At 48.9% G+C, this 21,042-nt stretch overlaps 1 protein-coding gene across 4 annotated transcripts in view; it reads left to right on the forward strand.

Annotated features, from left to right (window-relative positions):
• Positions 1 to 21,042, forward strand: part of LOC141087889 (A disintegrin and metalloproteinase with thrombospondin motifs 2-like) — an 851,362-nt gene that overhangs the window by 173,582 nt on the left and 656,738 nt on the right. Inside the window, exon 1 of one of the 4 annotated variants that reach the window (XM_073573741.1) lies at positions 1,529 to 1,631. The exons of the other annotated variants lie outside the window; for them this stretch is intronic. The gene's annotated coding sequence lies outside the window, so the exon portion shown is untranslated. Of the gene's footprint in view, positions 1 to 1,528; positions 1,632 to 21,042 lie in introns of those variants that run through there. 4 annotated transcript variants of the gene reach the window in all.

The following is a 21,042-nucleotide window of genomic DNA, read 5'->3' on the forward strand; positions in this document are numbered from 1 at the left end:
CAGTCCTGATTCTTCTTGACAACTTCTTCCATCTTATGCAATTACTTTGTTCCACATGTGCTCTAGGCTCACCAGTTCTACTAGCCTCGCAGGTCTGGTTTCCTTAGGAAAAGGTGATAGCTACACCTTCCCCGGTCATAGACCCCGAATACTCCTTGAGCTGACCTCTGTTCACTGGTGGCCATCCACACTGGTCCCTATCCTGGGACTCCCACCAGCCATAGCCGCTCCATTCTTCCAGTTATATAAATCCTTTAGATACATGCATGTTGCCTTGGGAACTCCTCACTAACCAGGAAATGTTTCTCCTATATCCCCTGCTGTGTGCTACCCTGCTCTGTGCCCTTCCCATCTGTTTAACCCCTGTGCTGCCTGAATCTAGCTAACACTCTTATCTATCCTATGCTCTATTTTTACTGTGCCCCCCTCTATTCTATTTCACTTATACTAATCTATCCCTAAACTAATGCACAATACATCACATTACAGGACACGACAAATACATTACAGTGCACATTAATAAACAGCTGTCATGGCTGAAACACAGGGCAGGCTGGCACGGCTGAGACACAGGGCAGGTAGGCACGGCTGAGACACAGGGCAGGTAGGCATGGCTGAGACACAGGGCAAGCAGGTATGGCTGAGACACAGGACAGGCACGGCTGAGACACAGGACACGTAGGCATGGCTGAGACACAGGGCAAGCAGGCATGGCATGGCTGAGTCACGGGGCAGGCTGGTGTCGTGTAAGAAGGAACAGGTAGAGACCTGTTCATACAGCGGGTGCTAGTACTGGTACAGACAGGAAAGAGTGGAGTATGACGGAACAGGTTTGGACCTGTTCACACAGAAGGAGCAGGTACGGGTACTGACAGGAAAGAGTGGAGTATGACGGAACAGGTTTGGACCTGTTCACACAGGAGGAGAACCGCAAGGCTGCAGAGAAGAGTTGTAGAGAAGCGAGAGGTTCTGCAGCAGCAGAACCAGAACCAAGCAGAACCGCAAGAGTACGGAGAAAAGACAGAGCCTAAAGAGTACAGAGCAGGCAGAGTTGCAAGAGAGCAGAGCACAATCAGAGCTGCAAGAGTACGAAAAACAAGCAGACAGGGAGAACACAAGGAAAGACACAGCAGGAAAGAAGCCAAAGACAAGGAGACAGACAGACAACGGTAGGACAGAGTACAGACAGGGCAACAGTACGAGACAGGGCCAAGGACACAGGGACCAGAGTATACACAGGTACAAGGCAAGAACAAAGACACAGAGACCAGGATATTCTGCCTCCTGGAGGGCAGACAGAGAATTACCAAGCAAAGCTAGGAGTAAAGCCTCCAGACAAGGAGGAACACAGAGCAAGACCTGGCAGCTCAGTAGCAAGACACTAACTGAGTTAACACATTGCACAGGCAAGGTTCCACTGCTTGGAGCTGCCATAAATACTAGAGGGCTCTTGGTAATTGGTCAGGGACACATTAGACAGGTGCACCCTGACTCCATAAGAACCAGAGAGTTCTGGTGCCACCCTCCCTATGCACACAGCCAGGAAACATGCACAGAGCACATAGGAGACAAGCAGCACAGAGCATGGAGCTGGCAGCAGACAGAAATCACAGCAAGGCCTGGAGCAGTGAGTAAGTTGGTGTGTGGGGGATGGGAGGCCAGTGATACCAGCAGGGTTGTTACACATGTGCACAGCAACTAAAGGAGGGGTGGCACATGGTACCAAGTCACCCCCTTAAACCAATGGGTGCATGAAGTGCCAATAAATGCCACTGTCAGATATCAACAGTGACATTTAAATAGTTAATAGCAGTGGGCAAATCTCGGCTACACTCGCTGTTGTTAAAGGCAGATGCTGGATGTGAAACACAGGCACTGTTTGCTAGGCAAGTTTAGCTGCTATAAGCACTGGTGGCTACTGGATGTGAAAACATTGAAAAGAGCTGCACTCCATTTATTGTGTAGTAGCCACTGAAGGCTACTGCAGAACAGCTCCTATTCCTTTGTTTAATTTACATTGATTGGAGCTGTGCGGTGCAACGCTGTTCAATTTGTTTGCATCCTCATATTAGGAGCAGATCGAAGCAATTCATTTCAGTAAGGGATCCATCACCATCAAGTTCAGGCAGACAGCATTGAATTATAATGAGGTGCATCAGGTTCACATTATGGTGTAATCACAGTGTCTTCTGAGACTGCTAGATCAGCCGCCATGCTGTGATTGACAGCATCTGGGCGGAAGGGGCGAAAATGGATGCCCCTAGAGAAAACTCTGAAGAAACACCCTGGTGCACTACAAGCAGAAATTTGATGTGCATATCTCTAAAATGGAGTGAGACAGCACAAAATGGAAGGGAGACACAGAATCAGGCGAACTCAAGGATTTTTACAAGGTTTTGCGTTGATGACAGGTTCTCTTCACATGAAAAGAAAAACCATAGGCAAACTTTAAGAATGAGAATGTCAAAGATGTTGCTTGCTAAATGTTATATTTTAGCATATTTTATTCAGCGCTTCTTCCCTCTAGAGGAAAGCTCATTACTTTTGCCTATGCGATGTACCTTCACTCTACCTCAAAAGAATCATAACTACAAAAAAACCTATGTTCTGGAATAAATGCACAAAACACAATAGTTTGGTTGTCAAAATGACCAAAGCTTTATTTAAATTCAAAGATTTAACCCCTTAACGACCGCCGATATTCCTTTTAATGGCGGTAGTTCAGGGGAACTTAAACCACAGCGCCGTTAATTAACAGCGCTGTGGAAAAAGTGTATAGTGCCCTCCAGAACCGGATTTTCTCTGGGGTCTTAGCTGCCGGGGGTAGCCGAGACCTCAGAGAACATGATTTGGGTTGGTTTTTACTGACCCCGCTTATGCGTTCGCCGTTATTAACCGTATAACGGCGACCGCAAAAAAAAGCTGCAATTTTGCAGAATTAGAGTGCACGATCCCCCCGGTACCTCCTGGTGGTCCTCGGGCCCTCCTGCCTCCTCCGGTAGGCGCCGCCATCTTGGACTGGGAAGAAAATGGTGGGCACATGCGCAGTGTGCCTGCCGAATCTGCCAGCTGGCAGATTCCATTCATTCATTCATTCAATGTACATTTTGACCACTGTGATAAACCCTATCACAGTGACCAAAATAAAAAAAATAGTAAATAACCCCCCTTTATCACCCTCTTACTTAGGGAAATATAATGAAATAAAGAAAATATATTTATTTTCATTTTTCTATTAGGGTTAGGGTTGGAATTAGGGTTAGGATTAGGGTCAGGGTTGAGATTAGGGTTAGGGTTGAGATTAGGGATAGGGGTGTGTTGAGATTAGGGTTGGAGCTAGAATTGAGGGGTTTCCACTATTTAGGCACATCAGGGGGTCTCCAAACGCGACATGGTGCCACCATTGATTCCAGCCAATTTTGCGTTCAAAAAGTCAAATGGTGCTCCCTCCCTTCCGAGCCCAGACGTGTGCCCAAACAGTGGTTTAACCCAACATATGGGCATCAGCATACTCAATTGCACACCAACTTTGGGGGTCTATTTTCTCCTGTTACACTTGGGAAAATAAAAAAAATTGGGGGCTAAGAAAAAAATCACTTTTGTGGAAAAAAAAAGGATTTTTTATTTTCACGGCTCTGCGTTATAAACTTCTGTCAAGCACTTGGGGGTTCAAAGTGCTCACCACACATATAGATAAGCTCCTTCGGGGGTCTAGTTTCCAAAATGGGTTCACTTGTGGGGGGTTTCTACTGTTTAGGCACATCAGGGATTCTGCAAACGCAACATGACACCCGCAGAACATTCCATCAAAGTCTGCATTCCAAAATGGCACTCCTTACCTTCCGAGCTCTCCAATGCGCCCAAACAGTGGTTTACCCCCACATATGGTTTATCGGTGTCCTCAGGATAAATTGCACAACAACTTTTGTGGTCTAATTTCTTCTGTTAGCCTTGTGAAAATAAAAATAGTGGACTAAAAAATCATTTTTGAGGAAAATGAATGATTTTTTATTTTCACGGCTCTACGTTATAAACTTCTGTGAAGCACTTGGAGGTTCAAAGTGCGCACCACACATCTAGATAAGTTCCTTAAGGGGTCTAGTTTCCAAAATGGGGTCACTTGCTGGTGGTTTCCACTGTTTAGGTGCATCAGGGGCTCTCCAAACGCAACATGGTGTCAGATCTCAATTCTAGCCAATTCTGTGTTGAAAAAGTCAAACGGCGCTCCTTCCCTTGGGAGCTCTGCCGTGCGCACAAAAAGTGGTTTACCCCCACATATGGGGTATCAGCGTATTCAGGAGAAATTGCACAACAAATTTTGTGGTTTATTTTCTCTTTGAACACTTGTGAAAATAAAAAAATGGTTCTGAAGTAAATTTTTTGCAAAAAAAGTTAAATGTTAATTTTTTTCTTCCACATTGCTTCAGTTCCTGTGAAGCACGTAAAGGGTTAATAAACTTCTTGAATGTGGTTTTGGGCAACTTGAGGGGTGCAGTTTTTAGAATGGTGTCACTTTTGGGTATTTTCTGTCATGAACACCCCTCAAAATGACTTTAAATATGATGTGGTCCCTAAAAAAATGGTTTTGTAAATTTTGTTGTAAAAATGAGAAATCGCTGGTCAACTTTTATCCCTTATAACTTCCTAACAAAAAAAAAAATTGTTTCCCAAATTGTGCTGATGTAAAGTAGACATGTGGGAAATGTTATTTATTAAGAAATTTGTGTGACAAATCTCTCTGATTTAAGGGCATAAAAAGTTAAAGTTTGAAAATTGCTAAATTTTCAAAAATTTTGACATATTTTCATTTTTTCATAAATAAACATAAGTCATGTATAAGAAATTTTACTACTAACATGAAGAATAATATGTCACGAAAAAAAACAGTCTAAGAATCAGCGGGATCCGTTAAATCGATCCAGAGTTGTTACCTCATAAAGTGACAGTGGTCAGAATTGGCCTGGTCATTAAGCTGCAAAATGGCTCTGTCACTAAGGGGTTAATAATTTAGGAATCTGTGGTGTTAACTTAACCTTGGAAAGTAGGTAAAGACATACAAAGAAATCATGGGGCCTCATAGCAAGTGTTCGTATTGGGTCCCACTCCCAATAAAATAAAAAAATTGGTGGAGCAGGTGGGGGTCACAGAAGTGCACACCTCCGACCTTTTAAACACAGGAAGACGAACTTGTAATGCGGCATGTACACAGAAATATTAGTGTTTTTACCCACTATAATACCACTTTCATAGCCACCATAGAATATCATGCCCTCAAAAATCGCGTACAAAGTAGTATAATTCACAGTGAATCCCCCCACATAATTTGCTATGACCTCACAGCAAGCCGCACCCTTATGATTCACCAACAATTGCCTCCACAGCCCCACCTCTCATCCGCCACATCACGGAGACTCCCAAGTGTAGTAATGAAATGAGAGACAATGACTCCTTGCTTGGAACAGTGCCTCTCAGAACTGGCGCCCCCCAGCTCATGGGCCCGATAGCGGCTTCAATGTCTGCCACAATGTGTGCTATGCCCCTGATATATACAGTGAGCACAGAAAATATTCAGACCCCTTTTAATTTTTCACTCTTTGTTTCATTGCAGCCATTTGGTAAATTAAAAAAAGTTCATTTTTTTTCTCATTATTGTACACTCTGCACCCCATCTTGACTGAGAAAAACAGAAATGTAGAATTTTTTGCAAATTTATTAAGAAAGAAAAACTGAAATATCACATGGTCATAAGTATTCAGACCCTTTGCTCAGTATTGAGTAGAAGCACCCTTTGAGCTAGTACAGCCATGAGTCTTCTTGGGAATGATGCAATAAGTTTTTCACACATGGATTTCAGGATCCTCTGCCATTCTTCCTTGCAGAACCTATCCAGTTCCGTCAGGTTGGATGGGTAACGTTTGTGGACAGCCATTTTCAGGTCTCTATAGAGATGCTCAATCAGGTTTAGGTCAGAGGTCTGGGTTGGCCAGTCAAGAATGGTCACAGAGTTGTTCTGAAGCCACTCCTTTGTTATTTTAGCTATGTGCATAGGGTCATGGTCTTCTTGGAATTCATTCTCTCTCTCTCTCTCTCTCTCTCTCTCTCTCTCTCAGGGCTGCAGTGATAGTTGACTTTGTCAAGCTTTCTCCCATCTCCCTACTGCATCTGTGGAGCTCAACCACAGTGATCTTGGGGCTATTCTCCCACGAGTGCTGTTTGGCTGGACGGTCAGGTCTAGGAAGACTTCTGGTGGTCCCAAACTTCTTCCATTTAAGGATTATGGAGGCCACTGTGCTCTTAGGCACCTTGAGTACTGCAGAAATTCTTTTGTAACCTTGGCCAGATCTGTGGCTTGCCACAATTCTGTCTCTCAGCTCCTTGGCCAGTTCGTTTGACCTCATGATTCCCATTTGGTCTGACATGCACTGTGAGCAGTGAGGTTTTATATAGACAGGTGTGTGCCTTTACAAATTAAGTCCTATCAGTTTAATTAAACACAGCTGGACTCCAATGAAGGAGTAGAAGCATCTCAAAGAGGATCACAAGGAAATTGACAGCATGTGTCACGAAATGACTGGCCCTGTGTGATACGACCCAACAATCGGTCACTAAATGGTAAAACAAGGGAACACCGGGGAAACCATTACAATGGTGGGCCCTGCGATAGGGAATGGGGAAATGGACACCTCCTGCACTCTCCCGGGGATATGCCCTACTCTTACTAGCGTCCCTATACAGGTTGTTTCAACCTGTCGCCGAGCAGGATACCTTAGCCCTCACTTGCCCTGCACCTATCCCTAAGTAGGGAATTGGCAAGTGAAGACACTGGTCCCATCGCTGCACTAATACAACACAAGGTAAGGATAGACAGACAGTAAAAGGAACAGGGTAGCAAAAATCACATTTAGTTCTCTCAGCTGCAATGCACCACACCGCAGAGTGAGGAACCAGATAACAGCACTCAGCTGAAGCACCACTTCATCAGCAACCTCCTGTCTTTAGCACGGTTGGTATCCAAAAAGACCTGTATAACCAACAGTCAGCTTATGCATCAGGTGACCTTTTAAAGGAAGGTGGGAGTGGTCACCACCTGCATCAGCAAACTAACCAGCAATGTAATTACATCAGCGGCCACTGGGGGAAAACTGATATTAACCCCCGATGGCCTGAAAGGAAAAAAGTTTTAATGTGAGAATCCAGATCTGCCATGGATCCAAAAATGGATCGTGATATGTTGTGAGTTCATTTTTCCCTTCACCATTGAGGTCTGATGAACTCCCTCCTCTGGTGAAGGAAGGTAGTGAGACTGATTACCAAACACCTGGGCAGCTAGATGATAACTGGGTGGCTGGAATTGAGGACTGGATATAAGGCTGCCGACGCCCTTCTTCCTGGCTAGTGATTTTCCTGCTGGATTCTTGGAGGCCAGTCTGATTCCTGCGTCTCAAAGCTAAGTTTTTCTGCTCTGCTTCGTACCCTTCAGTTTTGTTTTTGTTTTGCCTTGTTTTTTGGGAGTTCTGCCATCCCCGGCTGGGGGTGAGCTTAATTCCATTTTTGTCTCTGATCTGTTGATCTTTTGCTCTGTCTTCAGAATATACCTGAGTGCTGATATAGTCTTTTGAAGCCTAGCGATTTCAGGGCCTGTTTTTCCTATCAGTCGGTTGGCTCATTTTGATAGGGTTTTTGCGGATGGCAGACAGCAGCTTTCCTATCCTGTCCTATGTAGTTAGCTTGGGCCCCATCATTTGCTCAACCTATCTTTCTATCTGTGTTAGTGTTTTCATCTTGCTTCACCGTCATTATATGTTGGGGGCTGCCTATTGCTTTGGGGTCTGCTCTGGGGCAGTTTAGTTTTTCCCCTTTCTGTCTTTAGGCTATGTAGCTCTCCGGCTGTGATCGAGGGGTCTAGGGCACCGTAGGAACCCCCCATGGCTACTGCTAGTTGTTGTGGATAGGTTCAGGGGTCTGCAATCCGATAGCTGCCAACCTCTCTGGTTTTTCTGGACTTAGCTGGTATTTTGTTTTTTCCTCCTCCGGTGACTCATCATAACAGTGATAGCATGTGACTTAAATATGAGTGTCTGAGCAAAGGGTTTGAATACTTATGACCATGTAATATTTCAGTTTTTCTAATTTTGCAATAATTTTTACATTTCTGTTTTTTTAGTCAAGATGGGGTGCAGAGTGTATATTAATGAGAAAAAAAGGAACTTTTTTGAATTTAAAAAAATGGCGGCAATGAAACAAAGAGTGAAAAATTTAAAGGGGTCTGAATACTTTCATTTATCTCCACAGAAGGGAGATATGTGTCAATGCGCTTAATGGCATCAGTGATATGAAACCAGAGCATTTTTTTCTCCAGCACAGTGCGTGTTGTGAGGGTTAAGTTGCATAGAAGGGCTGTTTCTTTGTGGACCTTCATAGAGCAGGTGGGAGAAGGTCCACTTTATCCCCCCTGGCAGACCTGCCCAGACCTGCTTGAGTTCATGATCATGTAATCCATCATATGATGGGAATCACAGGCTTAGGTTTATATAACTAAGCTCTACAGGCAGTCTGTGTTCAGCTAGCCTGGAGAGAGGAGTCTCCAGAGGCTTTATGGCTCGTCGGGCACAGACTGAACCTGTGCTGCTCCAGAGTGGGCTGCCACCTGCAGCATACGGACTATGTAGCAGCATTGTTATTTTATTTCCTTTTGATTGTTTTGTCCCTGGTTTAGCTAGAATGGCTGCGTTTTGTTCCCAGGAGTTGGTTTATGCTGCCTGATAATAAACCAAGAAGGACTTAAAGAGAAAGTGTACCCATTTTTCCTACCTCTCTGTGCCACCACATGACTGAATTACCACAAGTGGTGTTTTGAATACGGACATCGTTCCAGGAACACCAGTAGCAGTTGTGCTCAAAACTGCATGTCCTGATTATATGAGGCCACCAGCCAGTGGACGGTGTCAGGCATAATGGAGGACCTCCTCAAGCATCTTGTGAGCGCGCAGCAGCAACGACAGCTAGCCCATCAGGAGACGAGTAAGTTGCTCATCCAGCAACTGCAGCAGCAGCAGTATTAGGACCAATTCAGACAGCAGCAGCAGATCGAGTTACTTGCCGAGGCTTTTCAGGGAAGGTCGGAAATCCAGCCCAGAAGTCCAGGTGACGACATGCACGTCCAGAAGACAGTAAGACGAGCGATGCAGAAAATGACCCGGTGATGATGTTGAGGCATTTCTGACTGTTTTTGAGCGGGAGGCGGCGCGAGAGAGACTGCCGCCAGACCAGTGGGCGGAGGTGCTGGCCCCCATCTAATCGGTGAGCCCCGTAAGGCTTATTATTACCTGGTCTTGCAAGATGCCCGGGAATATGGGAAGCTGAAAACTGAGATACTCACTTGCTCAGGGGTGATGATTTCTTTCCGGGCCCAAAGTGTTCATCATTAGGCATATTGCGGTGATAAGCCACCTCTCTCCCAGATGTTTGACTTACTTCAGCTGGTGCAGAAATGGTTACAGCTGGAGTCTCCCACCCCAGCTCAGATGGTGGATCTGGTTGTGAATGGGCAAGTTTGTCCATTCCCTTCCTAGGTCGGTACAGACATGGGTGGCCCAGGGGGACCCTCGGAATGCGGATGACCTAGTAAAATGATAACAGGTGGTCGAGAGGTTCCTAAAAAAGCCGGGGGGTGGTGCATCCCCATACTGGGGTGGCCACTGGGAACCTGAGTCCCAAAAGAAGGGTAAAACCACCACTGAGAGAGGTCCAAGGTTCCAAGGTCCTGTTGAAGGGGTGCAAAAGACTACTGGTAAGGACTTGATTTGTTGGCGGTGCTATGGTCTTGGACACGTCTCTGCTCATTGTCCTTTGTCTCCTGAGCAGATGGGCTGCAGTCTAGGCTGGCTCTGCTCATACTTCGCTTACCCTGCTTGCAGTGTGGACCATCAGCTCAGGGATGGGCCTCAGTCATGTCCTGTGACTATAAAAGGGGCGTTGGTATCAGGACTATTGGACTCAGGGAGTTTGGTGACCATGATAAGGTCTACACTTCCCCACCAGATGATTCCAAGGAAGCGCGTGGGCGTTCGCTGTATCCACAGCAAAGCCAAGGACTACCCCATTGCCAGTGTCTGCATAAAAACTAACTGTGGCACTGAGTCCCATGAGGTCAGGGTTGTGAAAGACTTACTACATTCCGTGATAATCGGCCGGGACTTCAGCCTGTTTCAGGCTGTGATGATAAATGTCTCAGACAGAGGCCAGCCCATCCCTGCTCAATCCCCATCACACCCCGAGGTGGACGAGTTCCCCTTATGTGTCATGGCGGGTGACGAGGATGAGATGGAGGTCAGTGAGACTGAGGTTCCTGATCTGGAGATGTTTGGGGAAAATTTTGGCTCCGTTCAGATGCGAGATGTTACCTTAAAGAATGCATCTGAAAATGTATCTGTAATTGATTGGGTTGCTCAAGACCTGGAGGCTGACAGCAGGTTCCTGCATTTCGCCGTGAATGACAAGCTACTATATCAGGTAACCACACTGAAGGGAGGGGAAATAGTGGTGCAGCTTTTGGTTCCAGGTCCCTACCAGCGGAGGGTGTTAGACATGGCCCATTCACATATTTTGGGGGGGCATCTGGGGGTTGACATAACACAAGAGAGAATAATGCAGAGGTTTTATTGGCCGGGTTGTTGCCAGGAGATCTATTATATCTAGAACTATTGTAGATCCTGCCCCACCTGCCAGATAACCGCTCCCTCTACTCATTTTCAAAGTCCCCTAGTTCTGTTGCCGGTGATATAGGTCTGTTAGCGTGGGTGGTCAGGAGCGGGAGCTCCGAGAGTGGACCCTCTGGACCGTGGCACCGAGGGACCCCGGGCGAGCCGCCAGGTGGAACCGACCCCTATACAGGGACCGTTAGGAGCAGGCCCAGGGGTTCGAGTACCACGGTAGCCGGTACCGAGAGGGGCGGCTCAGGATGGACCGGAGTAAGACTGAGACTGGAGTAGGACGGCAGGAGCACTGAAGACAGGACTGGAGTGGGACGGCAGGAACACAAGGCAGGACTGGAGTAGGACGGCAGGAACAGTGAAGGCAGGACTGGAGTAGGACGGCAGGAACACAAGGCAGGACTGGAGTAGGACGGCAGGAACAGTGAAGGCAGGACTGGAGTAGGACGGCAGGAACACAAGGCAGGACTGGAGTAGGACGGCAGGAACAGTGAAGGCAGGACTGGAGTAGGACGGCAGGAACACAAGGCAGGACTGGAGTAAGACGACAGGAACACGGGTAGCAGGACTGAGAAGCTGCTGTGAGGAGCAGCCGAGACAGGAACTGCAGGAGCAGAGTGTGCACGATGGAGCGAGGCCAGAGTGTCAGGAAACACAACGATCAGGCGCCTCCCTCAGGGGGAAGCGGCCTGATATGGCCCCGTCTGGTCAGCCATTGGTCCAAATGTGCTTCCGGGTCAGGGCACAGCCGGAGCATAAGAAGCAGGAAGGAGGCGCGGCCGCGGCCTATGGCGCATGCGCATAGCATGCAGGGAAGGCATCGGTCGCGGGTCTGTCTCAGGTGACCGCCGCGGCCGTCGGGTGGAGAGAGGCTGCGGCGTGGGAGCGGAGGGCGACTGCGGCGTGGGAGCGGAGGCCGGGTGAGTATGGCGGAGCGGTGTAACAGTACCCCCTCCCCTAAGCCGCCCCCCCCGGAGGTTAACAAGAAACCTCTTGAGGATACGGGGAGCATTAATATTCTCCCGAGGCTCCCAGGATCTCTCCTCAGGACCAAAGCCCTTCCAATCAACGAGAAAGAAAGTCCTACCTCTAACCCTTTTCACAGCGAGGATGTCCTGCACTTCAAAAACGTTGTCGGCACCCACCGGCTGAGGACCAAGATCAAGCGAGGAATGGAAACGATTCAGCACCACAGGCTTCAGGAGAGAGACGTGAAAGGTGTTCGGGATCCGGAGCGAAGCAGGCAACCTCAATTTGTAGGCAACTTCGTTAATACGTCCCAGAATTTCAAACGGACCGATGTAGCGTGGACCCAACTTGTAGGAGGGCAGTTTTAGTCGGACGAATTTGGAGGAGAGCCAGACCTTGTCGCCAACACGATACGGAGGAGAATCCAACCTCTTTTTGTCTGCATAGTTCTTCATCTGATCAGCGGATCTCTTGAGTGATGTGTTGGTCTCAGCCCAAATCTTAGAAAATTCCGAGGACAAGGCATTGGCCGCGGGTACCTCAGAGGCAGGGGTTATCGGAAGAGGGACACCAGGATGTCTGCCAAAAACAATGAAAAACGGAGACTTGGCCGAAGACTCACCAGCATGGTTGTTATAAGCGAACTCTGCCCAGGGGAGTAAGCTGACCCAATCGTTCTGGTGGGCGTTAGAGAAGTGGCGTAAGTATCCCGTAAGCGTCTGGTTGGTACGCTCTACTTGTCCGTTGGACTGTGGATGGTAGGCCGAGGAGAAGTCGAGGGAAACGTTCATAAGCTTACAAAGCGAACGCCAGAACTTGGAGGTAAACTGAACCCCTCGGTCAGACACAATGCGTCGAGGTAGTCCATGAAGCCTGAAGACTTGATGAATGAAGATCTCGGCCAGCTCCGGCGCTGAGGGAAGACCGGGCAGAGGGATGAAGTGAGCCATCTTGGAAAAACGATCCACCACCACCAGAATGACTGAGCAGCCCGCAGAGCAGGGTAGGTCGGTGATGAAATCCATGGCGATGTTCTCCCAAGGAACCGTAGGGACAGGCAACGGAAGCAACAAGCCAGACGGAGATCTCCGTGGTACCTTGTTCTTTGCACAGGATGGACAAGAAGCCACAAAATCGAGTACATCTTGGCGAAGTGAGGGCCACCAGTAGTGACGTTTGATAAGATCAAGGGTCTTCTTAGTTCCGGCATGGCCGGCCAGTTTGGAGGAGTGCCCCCATAGAAGAACCTTTTGCTTGAGATTCTCTGGCACAAGCGTCTTGCCAGGCGGAGGAGTAAGCCAGTTCACTGGAGCCACGGTGATGATCCTAGTGGGATCAATGATATGTGACGGTTCCTCCGTGGATTCGTGTGGTTGGAAGACCCTGGACAGGGCGTCGGCTTTGGAATTCTTGCTGCCGGGACGGAATCGGAGCTCGAAATCAAATCGGGCAAAAAATAAAGACCATCTGGCCTGGCGAGGGTTTAGTCTCTGGGCAGACTGGAGATAGGCCAGATTCTTGTGGTCCGAGAAGATGACAAAAGGATGGACAGCTCCTTCCAGGAGGTGGCGCCATTCCTCCAAGGCCAACTTGATGGCCAAAAGTTCCCGGTCACCGATCGAGTAGTTACACTCGGATGGAGAAAAGGCCTTCGAGAAGAAGCCACAAGGGTGCAGGCGACCAGAGGCGGTTCTCTGGGACAGCACCGCCCCGGCACCAGTCGAGGAAGCATCCACCTCGAGTACAAAAGGTCGATCGCTCTCAGGGCGATGCAGGACCGGAGCCGTGGAGAAAGCCCGTTTTAGGGACAGAAAGGCCTCCTCTGCCTCAGGAGACCAATCCTTGGAAGTAGACCCTTTACGGGTAAGCACAGAAATGGGTCTTGTGATCGCGGAGAAGTGGGAGACAAATTGCCGGTAATAGTTGGCGAACCCGAGGAATCGTTGTATCGCCTTTAATCCGACGGGGCGAGGCCATTTGAGGATGGCAGACAACTTCTCGGGATCCATCCTTAGACCAGCGTCGGAGATAATGTATCCCAGAAATGGCAGAGAGGTCTGTTCGAAGAGACATTTCTCGATCTTTGCATACAGACGGTTCTCCCGAAGACGCTGAAGCACCAGGCGGACACTCTTTCTGTGGGACGAGAGGTCCGGCGAGAAGACGAGGATGTCGTCTAAGTACACGACCACACAGGAGTACAAGAGATCCCGGAAGATCTCGTTGACGAACTCTTGAAAGACTGCAGGAGCATTGCAAAGACCGAAGGGCATGACCAGGTACTCGTAATGGCCATCTCGAGTGTTGAAAGCGGTCTTCCACTCGTCACCTGCACGGATACGGACCAGATTGTAGGCTCCTCTGAGGTCCAGCTTGGTAAAGACCCGAGCCCCTCTGAGACGGTCAAACAGTTCCGGAATGAGTGGAAGAGGGTACCTGTTCTTGATGGTAATCTCATTCAAGCCCCTATAGTCAATGCATGGCCGTAGAGTCCCGTCCTTCTTTTTGACGAAGAAGAACCCGGCTCCCGCTGGCGAAGAGGATTTCCGTATAAAGCCTTTGGCGAGGTTCTCTCGGACGTACTCGGACATGGCGGTGGTCTCCACGGGAGACAGAGGGTAGATTCTGCCCCTTGGGGGGGTTGAACCAGAAACAAGTTCAATTGGGCAGTCAAACGGCCGGTGTGGAGGGAGGACCTCTGCTTCCTTCTTATCAAAAACATCGGCGTAGGAGCTGTAAGCTGGAGGAAGACCCGGGAGGTCTGGAGGTGACCGTGGAGCGGCCGCCAGGCGGACAGGAGTCAGACAGCGAGCTTGGCACGGGTGCCCCCAGCGGAGTATCTCCCCAGAAGACCAGTCGAGAACAGGCTGATGAGTCCTTAACCATGGAAGACCGAGTAGAATGGCGTGAGAGAGCTTAGGTAAAACGTAAAAGGCTATCTTCTCTCGATGTAAGGCTCCGATTTGCAATTCCACCTCTTCAGTGACCAAGGTGACGGTCACCTGTAGCGGTTTGCCATCCACGGTGGCAATCTGAATTGGGTTAGATAGAGTGACTACAGGAATTTGGTATTTGTCTACCTCTTCCGACCGAATGAAGTTACCCGCTGAGCCCGAATCCACGTAGGCCACCTCGGAACCACGCCTCCCTCCTGAAACCAAAAGCACAGAAATCGTAAGGGGTTGAGAGGAATCATCATCATCACCTAGGAAGGCCTCTCTTACCTGACCTAGGTGGAGTCGTTTCCCTGTCTCTTAGGACAGGTGCGGATATAGTGTGACGAATGACCGCAATAGAGGCACAGACCTTGTGCCCGTCTCTCTCTCTGACGTAACTCGGCCAACCTGAGATGATCTATCTGCATGGGCTCACCCGAAGAGAGGGAAGAAGATCCGACTGAACGTGAGCTGGCCGACTGAGTGAAAGGAGGAACTGACCTGGAGGAGCGCCTGTCTCTCACTGACTCCCGAGCGCGCTCCAGGAAGCGCAGGTCAATGCGGGTAGCCAGCGAGATAAGGTCCTCTAAGGTGGACGGGGTATCTCGACCAGCGAGTTCATCCTTTATTTTACTAGAAAGACCGCGCCAGAATGCCCCCACCAAAGCTGCGTTATTCCAGCCGAGCTCAGAGGAAATAGTGCGAAAGCGAATAGCGTACTGTCCGACCGTGAGAGAGCCCTGGTGTAAGTTAAAGAGTGACTCAGTGAGAGAGGCTAACCGGCCCGGCTCATCGAAAATCTTACGAAACGTATCCAGGAAAACCGGGAGACTCGAAACGACCGGGTCGTCACGTTCCCAGAGCGGGTTTACCCAAGAAAGGGCCTCTCCCTCCAGATGGGACATGATGAAGGCCACTTTGGCCCGGTCCGAGGGATATTGCTGTGGCAGCCATTCAAAGTGGAGACTACACTGATTTAAGAACCCCCTACAGAGCTTGGGATCCCCGGTGAAACGAGGCGGCTTGGCGAGGCGGGGCGTCGGATGAGCAGCAGACGCAGGGGGAGGAGTCGGCACTGCAGCGGCAGCCTGGAGGGCCGACAAGCGACTATCAAAGGAGGCCATGTAGGACAAAATGTGGGTTTGAGTATCTTGCTGCTGGCCCAGCTCCTGTTGGAGACTGGCCAGCTGAGTGGCATTTCCAGGATCGGCCACCTGTAAGGCCGACAAACGGGTGTCCATCGACTTCATGATTGACATAATGCGCCCCTGATTCTCCCGTAGGAATAGCAACTCTTTCTGGGTAGCAGCCGTAGTACCGGCGGAGTCCATGGCCTGATCGTACTGTTAGCGTGGGTGGTCAGGAGCGGGAGCTCCGAGAGTGGACCCTCTGGACCGTGGCACCGAGGGACCCCGGGCGAGCCGCCAGGTGGAACCGACCCCTATACAGGGACCGTTAGGAGCAGGCCCAGGGGTTCGAGTACCACGGTAGCCGGTACCGAGAGGGGCGGCTCAGGATGGACCGGAGTAAGACTGAGACTGGAGTAGGATGGCAGGAGCACTGAAGACAGGACTGGAGTGGGACGGCAGGAACACAAGGCAGGACTGGAGTAGGACGGCAGGAACAGTGAAGGCAGGACTGGAGTAGGACGGCAGGAACACAAGGCAGGACTGGAGTAGGATGGCAGGAACAGTGAAGGCAGGACTGGAGTAGGACGGCAGGAACACAAGGCAGGACTGGAGTAGGACGGCAGGAACAGTGAAGGCAGGACTGGAGTAGGACGGCAGGAACACAAGGCAGGACTGGAGTAGGACGACAGGAACACGGGTAGCAGGACTGAGAAGCTGCTGTGAGGAGCAGCCGAGACAGGAACTGCAGGAGCAGAGTGTGCACGATGGAGCGAGGCCAGAGTGTCAGGAAACACAACGATCAGGCGCCTCCCTCAGGGGGAAGCGGCCTGATATGGCCCCGTCTGGTCAGCCATTGGTCCAAATGTGCTTCCGGGTCAGGGCACAGCCGGAGCATAAGAAGCAGGAAGGAGGCGCGGCCGCGGCCTATGGCGCATGCGCATAGCATGCAGGGAAGGCATCGGTCGCGGGTCTGTCTCAGGTGACCGCCGCGGCCGTCGGGTGGAGAGAGGCTGCGGCGTGGGAGCGGAGGGCGACTGCGGCGTGGGAGCGGAGGCCGGGTGAGTATGGCGGAGCGGTGTAACAAGGTCCCATTTGAGAGGATTGCCATGGATCTAGTGGGGCCTCTAGTTAAATCTGCATGAGGGCACCAGTACATCTTTGTGGTCATGGACTATGCTACCCAGTACCCGGAAGCCATGCCCTTCACAAACGCCTCGGTCAAAAGTATAGCCAGGGAACTTGTTCATATATTTGCACGGATGGGTCTACCAAAGGAGATCTGGACTGACCAATGGACCCCGTTCATGAGCAAGGTGATGACGTGATTGTGTAAGGTCATTCAGATTGCCCTGCTGAAAACATCAGTATACCATCCGCAGACAGCCTAGTAGAGCACTTCAATAAGACCTTGAAGGCCATGCTCAAGAAGGTCGTGGGGAAGGATAGCTGAGATTGTGATCAGTTGTACCATTCCTGCTATTTTCAATCAGAGAAGTGCCACAAGCCTCTACTGGCTTCTCACCATTCAAGCTCCTGTATGGTCGACATCCGAGAGGGCTCCTGGACATTGCCATGGAAACCTGGGAAGCTGAGGTCACGCCATACCGGAGCATGATAGAGCATGTTTCCCAGGTACAGGAGAGGATGGGGAAGGTGATGCCAATTGTGAAGAAGTATTTTCTGCAGGCACAGGAAGCCCAGGCAAGGGTGTACAACTGCTCATCAAGAGTGGGGCAGTTCCAGCCCAGGGACTGAATGTTAGTGCTTATCCCCATGGTCGAGAGCAAGTTCCTAGCCAAGTGGCAAGGCCTATACAAGGTAGTGGAGAAACTGAGTGAAATGAATTACAAGGTACACCAGCCAGGCCGAAGGAAGCCGCACCAAATATACCATGTGAACTTGCTCAAGCCATGAATCACAGAGAAGTTCTGTTGCAAAATAATATCCAGTTTTAATTTACAGCCGACACAGTGAGGTACACAGATGAAAAAAAATTCCAATGTTTCGGCATAATTGCTTTTATCAAGGATATCTGTGAGGGGATGTCCGTCGGCATGCTACATCAAAGAAAGTAACTACTTTGAATGCTGTCCTGGCACTTTGCTGTCTCTGATCTTGCAGCCACATTGTACTGGTGTGCAATGAATAATAAAACACAACAACCACCTAGAGCAAGAATCAGTCACCGTTACAGATTCAGATATCTTACAACGGGTCAAGAACATGAAGAGCTGGACAACACCTGTCCCAGACATGATCCACACCTACTGGCTAAAGAAATTAACAGCAGTACATGTGCACATGACAAAGTAGATCAACCAACTGCTAGAAGCAGGCCACCATCTAGCTTGGCTAACACAAGGAAGAACAGTGCTGATCCTCACAAAGGAACTGTTCCATCCAACTACCGCCCAATAACCTGCCTTACAACAACATGGAAACTCCTGTCAGGCATCATAGCCACCAAGCTAGAACCATATGAACCCGTACATGAATCCAGCTCAGAAAGGCATTGGGACCAAGCACCAGAGGCTCTAAGCACCAGCTCCTAGTATATAGATCAGTCGCTCAAGACTCAAGATCCAGACAGACCAATCTCAGCACAGCCTGGATTGACTACAGGAAAGCCTATGACTCAATGCCACACACATGGATCTGTGAATGCTTGGCTCTCCACAATGTCAACAGGAAATTAAGAACCTTCGTCAGAAACTCAATGGGGCTGTGGAGAACAACATTGGAAGTCAACTCAAGACAACTAGCACAAGTAACCATCAAATACGACATATACCAAGGTGATGCACTGTCCCCATTCCTGTTCTGCATAGGCTTGAACCCCCTCAGTCAAGATAATTACAGAGTCTGGCTATAGATACAAGTTCAAGAGTTGAAGCACCATCAGCCACCTCCTCTACATGGATGACATCAAGCTGTATGCAAAAAACGAATGAGACATTGATTCATTGATTCATTGTTCCACCTGACAAGGATCTGCAGCAAAGACATCTGGATGTCCTTAGGACTGGAGAAGTGCGGCCGGTTGATAATAAAGAGAGGCAATTTAGTCAAGACTGATGGAGTGAATTTTCCAGCAGGGCACATAGCAGATGTACAGACATGCTAGAAGTACCTTGACATACCATGATGAGGAGGCAAGGAAAGCCACAACATACAAATACCATCAAAGAGTAAGACAGATCCTGAAGAGCCAGCTCAATGGGAAGAATAAAGTCCGCACCATCAATACATATGCCCTGCCAGTTATCAGATACCCTGCTGGCATAGTGTGCTGGCCAAAAGAAGAGTTGGAAGCTGCAGATGTGAAGAAACGAAAGCTACACATAATGCATAGAGGTCTCCACCCTAAATCTAGCACCCAATGATTGTATACCAACAAGATAGAGCCTTGTTAAGCATCCAAGCCACCATCAAGGATGAAACAAGGAGTATCCAGGATGTTCTGCCTTCCTCCACGTATGGTACTGTATGGATTTCAGCATACAGCTAAACCCTCATCCACTTCCCAGTAAACAGACTGTATGGATTCTTAACTGCTTCCCGACCGCCCACAGTAGATAAACGTTGGCGCTTGCTGGGCTTTGTGCAGCGCCGCCGTTTATCTACTGTCGGCGGTTTTGTGCCCCCCGGGACCCCCACATACCTTATAACATGGGGATCCCATGGCACAATGCATGCTGGGACCCCCGACATCATCGAGACCTGATTGGTTCAGGTCCTGATGACGTCAGCGTCACAGCAGCCAATGAGAGCGCTCGCTGGGAAAGCTGCTTGTGTCCCGGCGATCTCACTCATTGTAACATGACTTCTTCTCTGATCTCACACTGACAGATGATCAGAGGTGAAGCAGTGTTACTGTGTGACTAGATCGCTGCCTGGCACAGCTGATCACTGCCTGGCACAGCTGTGCCAGGCAGCAATCTGGTCACACAGTAACACTGCTTCTCCTCTGATCATCTGTCAGTGTGAGATCAGAGGAGAAGTCGCGTTACTATGTGCCAGGCAGCGATCTTGTCACATAGTACCGCTGCTTCTCCTCTGATCATCTGTCAGTGTGAGATCAGAGGAGAAGTGGCGCTACTATGAGTCAGATCGCAGGGCAGCAATCTTGTCACAAAAAGAAAAAAAAAAGTAAAGGAAAAAAAAGCAGGTAAGCAGGTTAGGGCTAGGGTTAGGGCTAAGGCTAGGGTTAGGGCTAGGGCTAGGGTTAGAGCTAGGGTTAGGGCTAGGGCTAGGGCTGGGATTAGGGTTATGGGTGTGTTGGTGTTAGGTTTGTGGTTAGGGTTATGGTTAGGGTTGGGATTAGGGTTAGGAGTGTGTTGGGGTTAGGGTTGGAATTAGAATTGGGGGTTCAAAGTGCTCACCACACATCTAGATAAGTTCTTTAAGGGGTCTAGTTTCCAAAATGGGGTCACTTGTCGGGGGGTTTCCACTGTTTAGGTACATCAGGGGCTCTGCAAACGCGACATGACACCCGCAGACCATTCCATCAAAGTCTGCATTCCAGAACGTCACTACTTCCCTTCCGAGCCCAAACAGTAGTTTTCTTCCACATATGGGGTACCACTGTACTCAGGACAAATTGCACAACAACTTTCGTGGTCCAATTTCTCCTGTTACACTTGTGAAAATAAAAAATTGGGGGCTAAAAGATCATTTTGTGGAAAAAAAATGATTTTTTATTTTCATGGCTCTACGTTATAAACTTCTGTGAAGCACTTGGGGGTTCAAAGTGTTCACGACACATCTAGATAAGTTCTTTAAGGGGTCTAGTTTCCAAAATGGGGTCATTGTTGGGGGTTTTCACTGTTTAGGTACATCAGGGGCTCTCCAAATGCAACATGGCATCCGATCTCAATTCGAGCCAATTCTGCATTGAAAAAGTCAAACGGCACTCCTTCCGTTCTGAGCTTTGCCGTGTGCTCAAACAGTGGTTTAGCTCCACATACGGGGTATCGGCGTATTTGGGAGAAATTGCACAAAAAATTTTGTGGTTCATTTTCTCTTTTTACACTTGTGAAAATAAAAAAAAATGGTTCTGGAGTAAAATGTTTGTGAAAAAAAGTTAAATGTTTATTTTTTCCTTCCACATTCCATTCATTCATATGAAGCACCTGAAGGGTTAATAGACTTCTTGAATGTGGTTTTGAGTACATTGAGAGGTGCAGTTTTTAGAATGGTGTCACTTTTGGGTATTTTCTGTCATATTGACCCCGCAAATTCACTGCAAATGTGAGGTGGTCCCTAATAAAATGGTGTTGTAAATTTTGTTGTAAA

Source organism: Dendrobates tinctorius, unplaced genomic scaffold (genome assembly GCF_039654945.1).
Source record: "Dendrobates tinctorius isolate UK_male_01 unplaced genomic scaffold, ASM3965494v1 ptg000036l, whole genome shotgun sequence".
In the NCBI taxonomy this organism is placed as follows: domain Eukaryota; kingdom Metazoa; phylum Chordata; class Amphibia; order Anura; family Dendrobatidae; genus Dendrobates; species Dendrobates tinctorius.